Source organism: Micromys minutus, assembly GCF_963924665.1.
Source record: "Micromys minutus genome assembly, chromosome: 9".
Taxonomy (NCBI): domain Eukaryota; kingdom Metazoa; phylum Chordata; class Mammalia; order Rodentia; family Muridae; genus Micromys; species Micromys minutus.
This window is the reverse complement of record NC_137978.1, coordinates 44,953,363-44,964,706: the sequence shown is the minus strand read 5'-3', so window position 1 is coordinate 44,964,706 and position 11,344 is coordinate 44,953,363. Positions and strand designations below refer to the sequence as shown.

Here is an 11,344-nt window from a genome sequence, read left to right as displayed (position 1 = left end):
CCAGACCAAAATGGAGTATAACTCAAGCCTTGTGCCACAGAATCACAGGGAAACTCTCATGAAGCAGACATTTTCCAAAATAGACTGCTTGTACCTCAAAACAGGAGATGCCAGTCCACTTGAGTCAGCACAGTAAGGAAGTCCCAGGTTTAACCATTCCCCAAAATAGCACGGACTAATCATCATTTTTATGCCTTTGTTTCTTTGCTCCCATCTTACAAAACTTACTGTTTTTCCAGTATGGACTCTCAGAGCAACTTGCAGAATAAGAGCCAATTTGATCTATGACCAAGTTTGTTGCAATTTTGCCCTTTGATATAACCAGAGAACCTCAGCCAACACCCCTCCCTGCCTTCCCGTTGCCCTGAGGACACAGGTCAGAAAGCTCAGCCTGGGCTTCTGGCTCCCAGTTTCTCTCTGGCCTCCCAGTTTCTCCTCCAGTTCCTGTTTTGCCACCTCTCCCTGAGCCCCCAGTCTCAGGGCTGTCCTCTTGCACCTCCAGCACACCTGCCCTCCCTCATCCTCACACCCCCTGGCCATTGGGCCTTTCCAGCAGGGTGAGGCTTTCCCGCTGATTTACTAAAATTCCCTGCAGGTTTAGCATAAGAGATTTGTGACAATCCCCAAATCACCCCGTGATTAAATTACCATTGTCTTCTTTAAGACAAAAAGAGTATGCAGGGGTTGAGGTGGGGTGGGGGCTGAGTTTGGGGGAGCCCACACTACCAGTAATCCCAGTTTTTAGGAGGCAGTGGCCAGATTAAGAGCTCAAGGTCACCCTCAATCCTGTGGGAGATCAGTTTGGCTACATAAGGCCCTGTCTCAAAAAACAAAACAAACAAACAAAAACCACAACAACAAAACCTGCTAAAGCCCTGTGAGCATTTCAGTAGTGTCTGTGTAGAGCGCATGCTTAGTACACGTGAAGCCCTGCGATGTTTAATCCCTAACACTGTAGAAAAGGAGAGAGGAAAAAAAGGTTTTTTGGGGGATCAGGTAGTGGAACTCAATTGGTGGTGTACTTGGCTAGCGTGCAGGGGCCCATGGACTGATCCCCAGTTCTGAATAAGCCAGGTATGATGTGACACATGTCTATACTAACAGCACTTGATAGTTGGTGAAAAAACAGTATCAAAAATTCAAGATCACCCCCCCCCCCTTCAAGTAGAGAGTCTGAGAAAAAGCTAAATGAGAAACACACACACACACACACACACACACACACACACACACATGAACATATATACAAGATTGTGGGCATATTTGTTTTAAACATTTATTTAACCCTGATTTTATGTGTACATATATTTTGCCTGTATGTTTGTCTGTGTAGCACTAATGTGCCTAGATAGACTTGTCTTTAATCCCAGCATTTGGGAGGCACAGGCAGTCAGATCTCTGAGTTCAAAACTGGCCAGTGGGAAATCAGCTTGGCCACCTGGTGAGTAATGTCCTGTGCCTTTAATCCCAGCACTCTAGAGGCGGAGCCAGCTTGGTCTACAGAGCAAGTTCCTGGCCAGGTAGTTGCTTTCCTTGGTCTCCCCACAGCCAAGTTCCTTTTTTTTTTTTTTTTTAAGAGTTATTTATTTATTTATTATATATGAGTTCACTGTAGTTGTCTTCAGACACACCAGAAGAGAGCATCAGATCCCATTACAGATGGTTGTGAGCCACCATGTGGTTGCTGAGAATTGAACTCAGGACCTAGGAAAGAGCAGTCAGTGCTCTTAACCGCTGAGCCATCTCTCCAGCTCTCCAGCCAAGTTCTTGAAGTTAATCCAGGCAGTGGGTGAGTGAATACTTTTGCTGGAGATGAAACTGGGCTTCACGCCTGCCAAGCAACTGCTAGGTCTCTGAGCTACCGCATCCAAACTCCCATCATTCAATGAAAGTGAGAGCTAGGTCCTTAGGAGTCTTTCTACTAAGTCTAGAAGGCCTCCGTGGGGCCAGGTGAACTTACTGCTCAAGGTATGGTTCACAAAGTCCTTTTCCATAACAGCTGAGGAACAAACTGAAACAAACTGACTGCTCCTGTCCTGTCCTCTGATCCAGCCACCCTTGCAAGAGAACCAGGCCCTAAGCCTCACCCTGTACCATGCCCTCTCTGTGATAAATGGGAATGAGAGGCCTCAGAGGACATATATAATGACACATGGTTCTTTTCCTAAAGCCAAGTATTATAGGTATCCTAGAACCCAGAGGAAAAATAAACTGTCAGAGGAAGTATGTAGGTCCCTCCTCCCATAAATTGCTGGGTTTTGGTGACATGTATGGACATGTGCCTTTAGTCTGAGCACTTGGAGGCACAGGCAGATCTCTAAGTTTGATGGCCAGCCTGGTCTACATAATAGTTCTTGGAAAGCCAGGACTACAAGTGAGATGCTGTCTTGAAAGCAAGCAAACAAACAAAAAAAAAAAAAAAAAAAGGAAGAAAGAAAGAAAAGAAAGAAAGAAAGAAAGAAAGAAAGAAAGAAAAAGAAAAGAAATTTCTCAATTCATCTGCTGTTTCCTAAAGCTCTGGACAGAGCTGGGGCAGCAAGTGGAAAGTGCTGGTCTAGCCTGTGTGAGGTCCTAGTTCCTATCTTCAGTAGAAAATAAAGCAATGCATAGAATGTGGAAGGCATGCAGGCTAGAGGTCCTGACTAAAGCCACACACACACACACACACACACACACTCACACACACATTCTCTCCTTCCACCACATGACTTCCAGGGCATCAGGATCGGCCGGAAACTCCTTTAGATGCTGAATCACCTCACCTGCTCTGTGTTTGACATAGGATCTGCCTAGGCCACTCAAGCTTCGGAACTTGCCATCCTTCTGCCTGAGCCTCCTGAGTGTTGGAACTGCAAACCTGTGCCAGGAAGCCCAGCTCTGAGTCACTTACATTAATGAACACCCTACTTCTTTGAGGTAGATCACTTACCTAAGCAGAGTTTCTCCAGATTCTACAACCTTCTTTGAACTTCATCATGGCCACATGCATGATGTGACTTTAGTTTTCTCTTTCTCTCTCTCTTTCTCTGGAACACATCAGTCCTTTACATTGTACTTGGATTTTTTTTTCTTTTTTAAAATTTTATTTATTTATTTATTATATATACGTGCACTGTCGCTGTCCTCAGACACACCAGATGAGGGCATCAGGTCCCACTACAGATGGTTGTGAATCACCATGTGGTTGCTGGGAATTGAACTCAGGACCTCAGGAAGAGCAGCCAGCGCTCTAACCACTGAGCCACCTCTCCAGCCCCCATACTTGGATTTTCATCATGAGGACACCGTAACCTATCTCTTTTGTTCACTTGTTTTTGAGATGTGGTCTCATTATGTAGCCCTGGCTGGCTTGAACTTACTGTGTGGACCAAGATGGTTCCAGAACCTTTAGCCTTCTTCCTGCCTCTGTCTTCCCAATAGTGTGAGCCACTTCACCCAGATCCCCAGTCATAAACATTTTCTTCTTGAACTTTGATGCCTGAAGGTTTAGTGTTCCTGTCTGGGTGGAATCTGGACTCCCCCAGGGCATGGATCAGGCCGGCAGCGCACCCTGTCGCTGTCTCTTATCCCACGCCATCCCAGATTTCCAGCTGCAGAGATGGATACAAGACCGCGCCAAGATGGAGCAGAGAATTCCTGCAGAATATCACTGCTGGCTGTGGGAAGGACCTTACAGCTACCTTCCCAGAAGGGGGTGCTCACTCTCCCCCTTCCACCCCCATCATGGCTACCTAGTAATTAAGGAATGGTAGACCCTGTCACCTGCTCCCAACAACACTCTGTTCCCACAGAGAAAATGCCACCATCCTGTGGGTCTCACTGAGAACTGGCACAGGGTGTGGAGATCACCGAGCAGTTTTGGTTATTGAATGAGCACATTACGAGCAAGGGAATTCCTGTTAGTGCTGGGCTTTTATAGGCAAAGCCTTTTGTTGGTTTTCTTTCTCTGATTTTGTTTTCCCCCGACAAGATCTCACTACTTAGCCCTGGCTGGCCAGGTACTCTGTAAGAAATCCATAAGACTCTGCCTCTGGAGTTAGGGCATTAAAGGTGTGCCACCAAACCTGGCTGCTTATCTAGATTTAATTAATTGATTCATTTTCTTTCTTTTTTGTTCTCTCTGTGTATGCAGCCTTGGTTGTCCCAGAACTTGATTTGTAGACCAGGTTGGTCTCAAACCTGAAAAACCCATCTGCTTCTGCCTCCCAAGTGCTGGGATTAAAGGGGAGTATCACCACAGCCTGGCTTTTTGGTCTTTCTTTCTTTTTCTTTTCTTTCTTTCTTTCTTTCTTTCTTTCTTTTTTTTTTTTTTTTTTTTTTTTTTTTTTTGTAAGTTGGAAAATGACTTTATTTGTTCTAAGGCATTGGTCAGAGTCCCCTTAGAACTTCTGAAATTGCTTCTTGGTGCTAGCAGCCTTGGTGACCTTGAGCACATTGAATCGAACAGTGTTGCTCAGGGGCCTGTACTCTTCAACAATGTCACCTATCTGGACATCCCTGAAGCAGGGGGACAGGTGCACAGACATGTTCTTGTGAGGCTTCTCAAAGCAGTTGTGTTTCCATTGTAATGGAGATAGTCCCTGTGGATGACAATGGTCCTCTGCATCTCCAACACCAGACAGGATGTGTCCTCTGATGGAGACATTACAGTGAAGGGGCATTTCTTGTCTATGTAGGTGCCCTTGATGGCCTCCTTGGGAGTTTTGTAGTACCGAGGAAGTTTTTCCTTACTGTTTTCTCCCAGCAAAACTTGCTTCTTGTTTCAAAAGATTGTAGGCTGCTTTTGGTAAGGACTCTGTGTCTGAATGTCCGCCATCTTCCCAGCAGTCTGAGAAAAGCTTTTGCTCTTTTTCAAAACAGGAGTTGCTCTATGTAGCCTTGACTGTCCTGGAACTCACTCTGTAGACCATACTGGTTTTGAACTCAGGATTTGCCTGCCTCTGCCTTCTAAGTGCTAGAATTAAAGGTGTGCACTGTTGCAGTAAATATTAAAAAATAAAATACCGGTTTTTCTCTTTATCAGCCCTGAGCTCTCACTCCTCAGGCCCGATTTTAGTTTGGAGCTGCACTCACCTCTGGTGCCTGGTCTGAGCCATCACCATAGCCCAACTTGTCCGGGCAACTCCCTTCCCTGCTGGTTTTTCACCACCTGTTCTCTGCCTCTGTCCAGGGGTGTTTCTCTACCCCAAAATCCCACATAAATATAACTGTACAGCCCGATAGCTTTTCATACAGGTTTATATATTCAACTCTCAATCCACAAACCCTCCACACAACAAGATTACATCAAATAGACAAAGATACAAACTGCCCTTCTATGTGAGATATTAGACCTAAAAAATCCTTAACATTCATAGCTATTTAATGCCAATCAATATTACTTGGGTCCAGCTGGTCCTTGGGAACTTCCAAGTTGCCACGACTTTCACCCTCCTCTGTCCTCTGACCTCAGACCTCTCAGCCCTCTCCACCTCCCTCGCCCTGCCCAGTCACTGGCTTTCCTTTATTTTACTAATTAAAATGGGAAGGTTCAGTTGGAGTCAAGCGACTAGGCAGTCTTTCTTGGGGAAGTGGAATTAACATTAAAATACAAACAGTTTCAGGACAATCTACAGTGTGGCCACTATGCCTGGCAGATTTTTTTTTAATGTGTTTGAGTATCTCATTTTCAAGTGTGTCTGTGTACCTCATGTGTATGTTGCCTAAAGAGACTGGAAGAGGATGTTAGCACCCATGGTACTAGATTTACAAATGATTGTGAGCTGCCATGTGGGGAATGGGAATCAAAGCCAGGTCCTCTGGAAGAGCAGCTGGCTTAACTGCTGAGCCGTCTCTCCCCACCCTGTACCCTTCCACCTCCATGAGTCACCCTCCCATTTTCATGCTTTTATTACCTTGCCCCTCTTCCTTCAAACCTCTTTTTCTAGGCTGTCAAGGTGGCTCAGCAGGTGAAGATACTGGCCACACAAACCTGGCAACCTGCATGTGTTATTCTCAGAATCAAATAAAGTGGGAGGAGAGAGCCAACTCCTCAGAGTTGTTCTCTGACTTCCATATTCATCCTGTGGAACATGTGTCCCTCCCCCACACCACACACACACACATACACACACACACTATATATATATTTTTTTAATTTACAAAACTTTTTAAAAGTTTATTTACGAGTGTGTTGCGTGCCTGCAGGTGTCTATACTTGTGTGTACTTGAAGACACAAAAGCCCAGTGAATCCCACATTGGTGCTGGGAAACGAACCTGGGCCCTCTTGAAGAGCAACAAGTGTCCTTAAACACAGGAGATATCTCTCTAGCCACCCCAAAGAAATTTCTTTAATTTTTTTTTTCCAGTTGTAGTGGCACATGACTTTAATCCCAGCATTCAAGAGGCATAAGTGGTCAGGTCTCTATGGGTTCCAGGCCAGTCTGGTCTGGCCTACATAGCAAGTTTCAGGCCAGCCAGATCTACACACTGAGACCCTGACTTTTTTCTTTTTAATGATTAAATTATTTTATTTATTTACATTCCAAATGTCCTCCTTTCCCGGTCCCTATCCTCAAGTTCTTCACCCCATCCCAGTTCCCTTTTATTTCTGAAAGGGTGCCTCACCACCTCACCCAGGCCAGCATCCCCATTCCCTGGGGCATCAAGTCTCTACAGAATTAGGGGCATCATCTCCCACTGAGGCCAGACAAGGCAGTCCTCTGCTACATATGTTTTGGGGAGGGTCACAAACTAGTCCATGTATGTTCCTTGGTTGGTGGCTTAGCCTCTGGGAGCTCTGAGGGGTCCAGGTTAGTTGATACTGTTTGTCTTTCTACAATGTTGCCATCCCCTTCAGCTCCTTCAGTCCTTCCCTAACTCTTCCATAGGGGTCCCTGACCTCAGTCCAGTGGTTGGCTGTAAGTATCTGCATCTGTCTCAGCTGCTGGTAAAGCCTCTCAGAAGACAGCCATGCTAGGCTCCTGTCTGCACATACAACATAGCATCAGTAATAGTGTCAGGGTTTGGTGCCTGTGCATGGCATGGATCCCATGTTGGGCTACTCATTTGGGTGGCCTTTCCTTCAGTCTCTGCTCCATTTTTGTTCGGGCATTTCCACCATCCCTGACTTCAAGCTGTACTACAGAGCAATAATGATTAAAAAAAGAAAACAAACAAACAAACAAAAAACCCACATGGTATTGGTACAGAGACAAATAGGTCAATCAATAGAATAGAATTGAATACCCAGAAATAAACACACACACATACACACACATGGACACATGATCTTTGACAAAGAAGTCAAAACTATACAGTGAAAAAAAAGAGAACACATCTTAACAAATGGTACTGATCTAACGGGCACTCTACATGTAGAAGAATGCAAAATAATTCATATTTATCACCTTTTACAAAGATCAAGTCCAAGTGGATTCCACATAAAATCAGATACACCTTATTTAACCGAAGAGAAAGTGGGAAATAGCCCTGAATGCATAGGCACAAGGGAAAACTCCCTGAACGGAACACCCATGACTCAGGCTCTGAGATCAATGACTGACAAATGGGACCTCATGAAACTGAAAAGCTCCTGTAAGGCAAAGGACACGGTCAATAAGTCACAGTGGCAACCTGCAGATTGGAAAAAGATCTTCACTAACCCTACATCTGATAGAGGGCTGATATCCAAACTATACAAAGAACTCAATAAGTTAGACTCCAAAAATCCAAATAACCCAATTAAAAAATGAGACCCTGACTTTTTTTTTCATGACTTCATTATTTATTAAATAGGTTTCCACACATGGCTTTTTAAATAATCCAGGCAGAGGGAGAAGGGACAGGAGGGCACACTCATCGTTCTCCACCTCCAGTGCACAACTTGTAAGGAAAAGATGACGGGGCACCAATGAAAGGAAAAGTCACTGAAAGGAAGAGTCACAGGGTACCAATGTTGTGAAAGGATAACGATCCGAGTCGAGGCACCAATGTTAGGGGAAGGATGAAGAGAGTGGGGGGGCACATGGCCCATGAAGGTGCGGCGAGGCCTGAGGGCAAGGGAGATGCCTCTGAGGGGCCCATGTTAGGAATCCCTTCCCTGAGGGACCAGCCACACAACAGTATAGTACGGAATAGAGTTTATTCAGGTCATGGGAGAGTTAAGAGGGTGGTAGAGATAGAGAGAGAGAGAGAGAAGTAGAGGAGTAGAGGCAGGCCATGAGCACGTGGGAGAGGGGGGAAGGGAATAGGGAGAGCAAGGCTGCAAGAGCACAAGAGCAAGAGAGGCCAAGAGAGAGAGGAGGGGTCAAGCAGCTCCTTTTATAGTGTCAGGTCACTGGGGCAGAGCATACCTGGCCACTGCTGGGTAATTGAGGGGTGGGGTATACCTGGCTGTTGCTAGGTAACTGAGGGGTGGGGTTTACAGAATCCCAACACAACTATTTACATTTCAACCACTGGATGATCCTGGTCAGGAGGAGGCAGCAAAAGTTGGAGAGGGGGGACCCCAGGAGAACAGTAAGACTTATTTCCTCCATCTCATCCCCCCAAAAGCCATCCATCCCATCCTAGTCTCTGGTGGTGTCCAGTGATGTCCATCTCCCATTCCTTCCCAAATTATGGAAGCAAGGTTCTTCTCACCAGAATAAGAGCACTTGGGATAACAGTAGGGTCCCCTCACCAAACAAAGGAAGAAAAAAAAAAAAAACAAGGAAAATAAAGCACTGGGATACTAATTAATTAATGGGGCATTACCTCCCCAGAATAACCACTTCTGGGCTAAGGCAGGCAAGCAGCAACTGAATGAGATCCCAGGGGAAGGCCCTTTTGCTAAAGAGCTGCTGGGGGTGGGGAGTAATTTTGAGGAAAGCACCCTTGCCTTAGTTCAAGTGAGAGCATTTGAACTAAGTGTCTAAGTTTGTAGTAGTAGTATAGGAGGTGCCAGTGTAGGGACTACAATGTGAGAATTAGAATCTTAGGGCCCAGAAGGGAAGGAATCCAACCAAATAAACATCCTTAACAGAACAAGAAACAAGTAACTCCCCCTCCCAAATTAGGGACCACAGGTTCTGGGAGGAGAGCTCCTTCCCAGGATTGGGATAGGAACGGGGCAGACTTGGCTATCTTCTAACCCCTGAACCCTATTCCCTGACCTTAGTAATACTGGATTTTTAACAACCTGTATAACCAGGTCAACAGATGTCCATCTATCTCTGTAGCATGACCATGGGATTCCAACCAGAGAGCCTGGCTGGGTCTAGGGAAGCAGGGACCAGGGCAAGGGGGTGGGACTTCCTTTGGAGGGGTTGATAGGTTTTTCTTCAGCTGGTGTTTGCATCCAGGGGTCCAGCAGAATCTCCTCCAGTGAGGGTCGGGAGCAGGGTTTAGGGGCCAGGCACCAGTAGTTTAGGGCACAGCAATCTGGGGAGACATGAGCACGGAAGTGGAACTCAGCCTCCAGAATCTCCTGGTCTCTCTCAAAAGGAATGTCCCCACAGACCATGTCTGAGTAGGATACCTAGTGACCAGATGGTAGCTGGAAGGGCATGGTACTGGTGTCTCGAGATCCACTCTGGAGGGCTGTACACTCTTGTCCCATCAAAGTCCATGTATGGTTCATCATGAAGCAGGGCACCAGAACCAAAATCAATGAGTTTAATAGAACCCCAACACAGGTCTGTCAGAATGTTCTCATCCTTGATAGAGACCCTGACTTTTTACTTGCTTGTTTATTTTTTAAAGATTTACTTATTTTATGTATATGAGTATATTGTCACTGTCTTCAGAAACACCGGGGAAAAAAGGGCATTGGATTCATTACAGATGCTTTTGAGCCACCATGTGGTTGCTGGGAATTTGAACTCAGAACCTCTGGAAGAGCAGCCAGTGCTCTTAACCAATGAGCCATCTCTCCAGCTCCTATTTGTTGCTTTTTCAAGACAGCATTTCTCTGTGTAATAAAGCCTTGGCTATGTTGGATTTGCTTTGTAGACCAGGCTGGCCTTGAACTTACAGAGCTCTGCCTGCCTCTGTTTCCTGAGTGCTGGGATTAAAGACATGCACCATCACAGCATGGTTGAGACCCTGTCTTAAAAAAAATATTAATTAACAAATTATATTTTCTCCCTTTGATGATCCCTCTTTGATGCCATGACTACTTCCATACTCACACCCACGGTTTTAAAAATCAGGTGTTGAGATTCCCAAATGAAAAGGTGTTGCAGTGTCTGTCTTTTCAGCACTGTCCTCTCAGGATCATTCCTCTGTCATTTTCCGGGCCCTCGGCACTTGGTGATTAATAAAGCCTCACTCCTGACCCTGGAAAAACTCTGTTATCATTTATAATGCAGTGACGGAGTATGGGCCAGTAGAGAGAAAAGCAAAGGAGCTAGGCGTGGCGGGACACACACGGGATCCAGCAAACAGAAGCAGAGGGTAGAAGCAGGAGAATCAGGAGTTCAAAGTCGCTCTTGGGTGTGTAAGGGGCTCGAGGCTAGCTTGGGCTACATGTGATTCTCTCTCAACACCTACCCACCCCCCAAAAAAGACCACAGCTGTGTCAGCTTCACTGGAGTGATTACTGCATTGTGTGTGTTTTGTGTATATGTGTGGTGTGTATGTATGTGTGTGTTTGCATTATGTGTGTTATGTGTTTGTGTGTGTTGTGTATGTATGAGTGTGTGTGTTGTGTGTGTGTTAAAGCCTCCTATTGTACACTACAAATGAAATCATTAGAACAAGAGCAAAGAGGAAAAGAGGGCCAGTGTCCTGCCCAGTCCTCATACACAGGTGAGTGGAGTGTCATAAACTGAGCTTAGAAAGATTGCTTTGGGCATGGAGAGATGGCTCATCGGTTAAGAGTCTTCCAGAGGTCCTGAGTTCAAATCCCAGCAACCACATGGTGGCTCACAACCATCTGTAATGGGATCTGATGCTCTCTTCTGGTGTGTCTGAAGACAGCTACAATGCACTTACATATAATAAATAAATAAATCTAAAAAAGAAAGAAAGAAAGAAGAGGAAAAATTGTTTTGAGCTGAGTAGGGTGGCCTACACTTGTAACCCCAAAACTTCAGGCTATGGCAGGAGGTTTGCTTTGAGATTGAGGCTAGTCTGAGTTACAGATTGAGAGCAGAAGAAGAAGGAAGAAAAAAAGAAGAAGAAGAAGAAGAAAGAAGAAATGGATGAAAAAAAAGATCTTGCTGCCAAGCATAGCATAAGGACCTGAATTTGATATGTACCACGCTTTACTTCATCTGTTTGGTGAGAGCATCATCTTCTGGATGCACTTGACCTAAAGGAGTCTGGGAAATGTAGTCTTTGTGCCCTGCTGATTGCTGGGGATTCAATTATTAGTGATGG

At 45.4% G+C, this 11,344-nt stretch overlaps 1 pseudogene across 1 annotated transcript; it reads right to left on the bottom strand.

The window, feature by feature from the left end:
• Positions 1-4,379: 4,379 nt before the first annotated feature.
• On the bottom strand, positions 4,380-4,816 carry LOC308424219 (small ribosomal subunit protein uS17-like; annotated as a pseudogene). Its single transcript has one exon. The product of its transcript is annotated as a small ribosomal subunit protein uS17-like (transcript).
• Between the last annotated feature and the right edge of the window lie 6,528 nt (positions 4,817-11,344).